At 37.6% G+C, this 6,214-nt stretch overlaps 1 protein-coding gene across 9 annotated transcripts in view; it reads left to right on the forward strand.

Moving 5' to 3' along the window:
* SEC61G (SEC61 translocon subunit gamma) overlaps window positions 1-6,214 on the forward strand; it is a 164,478-nt gene that overhangs the window by 24,400 nt on the left and 133,864 nt on the right. The gene's annotated exons all lie outside the window — the stretch shown is intronic.

Here is a 6,214-nt window from a genome sequence, read left to right on the forward strand (position 1 = left end):
ATCTTGATGCCACCATCCCTGTATCAGGATATTTGAATAATCACCTTTGATTTAAGTCCTTGAAGACTTGCTTAAAGGACTGTTTTGATGCTTGAAACTTATGCTAGTTCAAAATTTAGGTTCACTTCTATTTACTGCATATAGTTTTGTTTTAAAAGGAAGATATTTTGCTTCTTTTCATGAGTTGGTAGAAAGTGTAACTATCGATATTTTATTTAATTGAGTTTGAGCTTCACGAATTTCTGTGGGTGTCTGTGTGTGTGCATTGTATAGCTGCCAGATTCTTGGTTAATAATTAAGTCCAGATAAAATTCCTAATATGTACTTTGGATAAAGGAAAGAAAATTTGTATCATCCTTCATTATTCTTCTAGTTATTTAGTATTATATAGATATATAGCTTATGTATCTGCTTTTCAAACCAGGAGAAAAATTTGAGTGTCCTGCTGGACTAGCAGTAAAGTTTTCTATAGTAATGAGAAATTGTCCACACTTTGAAATCCATTGCTTATGAGCCGTCTGACTCTCATTTATGCAGTGTTTTCTCAGGATACTACAATATTTTATATTTATCTTAAACTCATTTAGAATCTATATTTACAGTATTTTTCTTCCTCTCTGTAGTGTATACAGATGAAGACATTTATTACAGCCTTCAGTTTATTTGCTGTTTACTTAATAGCCAGGTTCACTTAATGTGACCTTTATTAGATAAAAAGGAAATAGAGTATCAGTAGATTTCTTTCATCAATAGGATGCAATTACCTGAGTGATTATTTAATGAAAGGATAATGTCAGAAGAACTGTATTGGAGGAGCTATTTTAAGACCAAAGGACAGTTTTATGCAAAAAGTTCACACAGAAGGTAGGGTTATCATTTACATGGGCTTAACAGTGAGTAGCAGCCAATTTTCTTCTCTTTTCTCTTATTTCATACTTTAGCAATCATCAACACAAAGGATATGGATGATAAATGTACTTTATCAAACAAGGAATGTTAAGTGTAGAGAATGCTTCAGTTTGTTATTTTTTAGGAACTTTGCAGAAATACAGCAGTCACCCAGAATAAAGCTGAGACACACTTTCCATTCAGTATGAGCCCTGCCCAAGGTGAGAACATCCACACACCTGACACATCTTTTGGACAGTTCTATTGAGATGCATGGAAATGGTTTTATTTCCTTGATCTAGACATTCATAAAATAAAAACTATTGTGCTATAATATAAAATGTGTTGTTTTATGTTTGTAATAAAATAGGTTAATTTAGAATTTTTTCCATTTTCTCTAAAACTTAGAGTGAGAATTTATGAACTGCCAAAAGCAAGAACAATTACAATCTTCGTGGTGATTATTGCTGAAGTCTTTGTTTGGCATTGGTTCTAGAGGTGTGTTATTTCTTTTATTTTAAAATGCCAGATTTAAGACACATCAGTAAAGAACTGTATTCACTTGAATGTGAAAAGAAAGCCCTTGGTGGGTTTCCTCAGCTGGAAATCTGTAGGTTATATTCTTCTTCTTCTTAAGAAATTCTGAGAAGTGATGCACATATAATAAAACCAACCTCAAATTCAGCAAATCTTTTCAGAACCAGTTGGCAAAGTCAAAATGATTAACTGCTTACCTTTCAACCCAAGAAAAGACCAATGCCTCTGAGTTTTAGAAGTTTTTAAAACTTCCAAATTGCTTAATTGAATTCAAATTTTTTCTTTTAGTCATGTTACCTTAAAGACAGTCATTCTACTTTCTAGAAATTTTCCCTTAAAAGTTAAAAAATGTAATTTTTAAGTAAGTGTCCAGTTCTCCTCCGCTGTCTCCTTCAGTGGCACATCCAATCACTGTTTGTTAACCAAGTGTCTCAGTTATTTATTGTTAGGTAATAAACCATTTCCAAATTTGGTGGCCTAAACAGCACAATTTATTATTTCTCAGTTTCATGGGCCAGGGCTCAGTTGGGTGGTTCTCTGCATAAGGTCTGTTATACATATGCATTTAGCTGAAAGCTTGGTTGGAGGGGATATCCAAGGTACCCTCTCCTTCTACAGGGCCAAGCTCCATTTAGGGCTCTGGTCTGGGCTTCCTTACATCTAAATGGCTGAGCTCGAGGAGAAGAGTATGGAAGTTGAAATCCCCTTCGGGCCTGGGCTTGGAAGCCCCAGAACATCATTTCCACTGTTTTCCATTGGACAAGTCAAGTCACAGGACCACTCCAGATTCAAGGGAGGGAAGACAGATTTCCTTTGTTGATGAGATGAGGGACATACATGTACATGAACAGAAGGAGTTAATGCCTGCTTTCATTAACACTATTACCCTAGAGTGGTAATATTTGTTTATTTCTCAGATAGCAAACATCTATTGAGCCCTGGGAAACAAAATGGAGATGGAGTCCATAAATTGACATGGTTCCTATCTTTGTGATAATTATAGTGTTGTAGAAAAGATCGACAATTAAACAAGTACATAGCACCTGTGTTTTTGGCAACATGGCAGATTAAATAACACAGACAAAATATAAAAATGCAGAATAAACTTTGACAAATTTTTGAATGCATAGCCAGGAAATTTCCAGTGACACAAATAAAGAGGATAAAATTTAAAGCACGTTAAGTGTGTAAAGTGATGCTACAGTGGTTTATAAAGACATCCAACAGGATATAAGCTTTAAAGGCTAGAGGCCAGGGTTTGAAGGTGTCCAGGGAGAGGAAGGGTGGAGAATGGAAACAGACTGCTGCATCTTTCATGTAAAGGGTCTAAAATTTCTACCTGAACAACCTAGTGAAATATTGAAACACTAAACCTGAGCAACCAATGGGCATGGAGCCAATAATTTGTAAGAAAACTAAAGCTGAAAAGTGAACATAAAACTCTCATATCTGTAAAATCCTTGGGATATCAGGCAGAAATTAACACAAATCTTCTCTGTATGGGCACCTCACATGTATAGGGCACAGAGTGCCCACAGAAAAAAAGTAACCCCAAAAGTTGAGCTAACAATAAAACGTTAGTCACCACAGATGGTAGTTTCCTAAAGCTGCTCACCAACATTTCTGGGTTTTTCCCATTTAGGTATTCAGTATTAATGCATTTCCCCATTCCCTTGAATGCCATGTGAATGGCACATCTGGCTAACAAATTGTGAGTGGAGATTACATGTGTCATTTCTTGCTGGGAGCATTTAAGAGTGTGTGTGCTATTATTTGTAATACTCTCATTCTACCTTGGTGATTGATTGTGAAAGCATATATGTTGATAATGAAGATGCAACTCTGAGCCCTCATACTGACACTGTCTTAGAGAGTAACTTGAACCTGAGGCCTGATAAATATGCATCTTAAAAGCATTTAAATTTGGAGATTATATGCTGCTTTGGCATAACTGAGCATATCATAATTAATAAAGTATACAAGGAAATTAAACAATTCAAAATATAGTACTTAACTTTAAATAAAGGATAATCTGAAAGTCAGATAAGTATAATGTTGATTATTTTATTTTAAAACTCTATTTTTAAATAATTATAAATGTAAAAGAAGGAAAAGGCATTACAACCAAAGAAAAAGACAATGCAAAAACCAGAGATTTAAAAAGTAGCCAGTGGGGGCTTCCCTGGTGGCACAGTGGTTGGGAGTCCGCCTGCCGATGCAGGGGACACGGGTTCGTGCCCCGGTCCGGGAGGATCCCACATGCCGAGGAGCGGCTGGGCCGGTGAGCCGTGGCCGCTGAGCCTCCGCGTCCGGAGCCTGTGCTCCGCAACGGGAGAGGCCACAGCGGTGAGGGGCCCGCGTACCACAAAAAAAAAAAAAAAAAAAAGTAGCCAGTGGGATTTCTAGAAATGCAAAAATGTAGTTATTTAAATTGAAAATTCAGGCATTCAAACAAAATCACCAGGCATGTTGGGAAACAAGATCAAGTGAGTGATAACTAAAAGTAATGTCAGACAGTAAAACTAAAACCATGAGTGATTGAGACATTGAACTTATTAGGTAAAGATTTTACAATAACCATGGTTAATTTCCTGTCACTGTGGAGGGATGGCCGTTTCTCAAGACAGCTGCAAGTTCTCCAGACAGGAGCAGAGGTAGCCCTACCACAAGAAGCAGAAATGTGACTTGGAGTGACCGTCAACCAGCACAAAGGCCAGCCTGCACGGCATACTGACAGTGTGGAAGCAGGCAGCAAGAAGTAGCATCCTCTAAGGCATGTACTCACCAACTCAGAGTCACCAATGTGGTCTGTAGGGGCTCCAGCAGTGAGCTACATTAAGATCCTGGCGAAGAGTGCTGTGCTCAGATGGTACTGCAATACCCACCAAAGGGTCTTCTTAAACTCAATTAAACATTCAGACTCACAGCATTACCAAAGGCCACTCTTAGAACATAATTACTTAGAAAAATATAGGACAAGAAGCGCAGCCTGCCTGGGAAGGCAATCTGCTTTACTCAGACTACTGATTCAAGTGTTAACCTCGTCTGGAAACACCTTCACAAATACCCCCCAAAACAATGTTTAACTGGGCACCCCATGGCCCGGTCGAGTTGACACATAAAATTAACCATCACGTCATCCTTGAACAGAGAGAGAGTAAGTGATAAAATTTGGGAGCTGACCACATAATGAACCCTATGTCTGATTCTATCCAGGGGAACCTCTTAAGCTAATTATAGAACAGAGTGGGGTGAGAATGGGGCATGCACACCTGACTGTCAGACCACAGACAACGCTGTCGAGGAATTAGTGAAGGCAAGTCATGGGAGAAGGTTGGGGGAAATTGGGAGCTACTGGAGGATGTACCTTTTCCGGCTATAACCTAAGCCCCTTAAATATACTAAAAAAATCAGATTTTGAATAGAGGGACAAACCACATGGTATAATTTTGGCCATGTTGTTAAAACAATGCCAGAAGCATAGTAGAAATGAAATGACTGAATCATGATTTTGGAAACAATACTGTATGATCAACCTAAAGTTGGAAAGATTTTTCTAAAATGAATATTGTGTATCCCTTGTTTAAGTCATAGTACCTTAGATTCCTTATACTTTTTGTGGGCCACGTTGTATTATTAGAACTCCATATTTATAGTTACTTCACAGAATCTCTCATAAATTTTTCTTACTTTGAATGCAGCTGCACACATCTTTAAACAAAAAGCTAATATTTATATATTTTTTCATCTTAACTGAATTGCTTCAGCATTATAGAAAAATATTGCTTTTCAGGTCCTATTAAATGTCTATTATTGTTTATTAGGAAATGCTCCCTCATCTTTGCGTTGGTTGATGAATATCTGCTCTCTTGCTTGTTTCTTGTGATTTACTTCTCTCTCAGTGCAGCTGGAGGTACATAATTAACACTTCATACGATAAAGAACTTTGCTCCCCCAGAGTTCAGGAGAATCTTACTTGGTGCCAGTGAAGTTCTGACTTATTATCTGCTCCTATTTTCTGAGGGAATGGGGAACTTGAAGAGATTGTAAATCTTAAATCCAGTGTCCTTTGAATGACCTTGCAGGTCTCTCCTGATCCCAAGCCCACTGGTGGTACAGTGTGTACAGCACAAAGGCACCAGCTGGGGTGTCCACTGGTCAGAGCTGGGGGCCTTGGCACAGAGCAGGATCATCCAGGAGGAAGGGGACACTTCTAATCCATCCACCCAGGAAGGCCACCCTGTGTGCTTTCAAGAGTCTTGTACATTCTGGCTCCGCTGTTTAAATTTAATATATATTTTTTCAACCAGCTAGTTAAATGTCATAGTAATAAAACCATGGAATTTAGAGGGAAAACCATACATGTGTGAATTTTGGTTTTACCATTAATCACCAATTTGATTTTTGTTAAGTTAGGGTAGCTGCATGACCCCTGTTTTTACGTCAGTTTTTTCTTTTTAAATTACGAAAGTTATTCATACTCATGGAAAATGAATAAACACACCAAAAAAAGGGGGTGATATCTCAGAATTCCACTACAGAGGGGACTTGGTGTGACTACCTTCAAAGTTTTGTCTTTGCCTACACATGAAAATTAAAATTAGAATCCGAGTTTATTATGTATTTACTTGCTTAAATTACAGATATTTTAATTCAACTTTATTTTCTTGACTGCATCTTAGGAATGTACCGGAATTTATTTCACTAATCAGCTATTGCTTTACATAGATGCATATTTATGCACATTCATGACTTTTTCCTGCTAAAGATAGTTTTCCAAATGCCTTTT

This window comes from Kogia breviceps, chromosome 9, assembly GCF_026419965.1.
Source record: "Kogia breviceps isolate mKogBre1 chromosome 9, mKogBre1 haplotype 1, whole genome shotgun sequence".
In the NCBI taxonomy this organism is placed as follows: Eukaryota; Metazoa; Chordata; class Mammalia; order Artiodactyla; family Physeteridae; genus Kogia; species Kogia breviceps.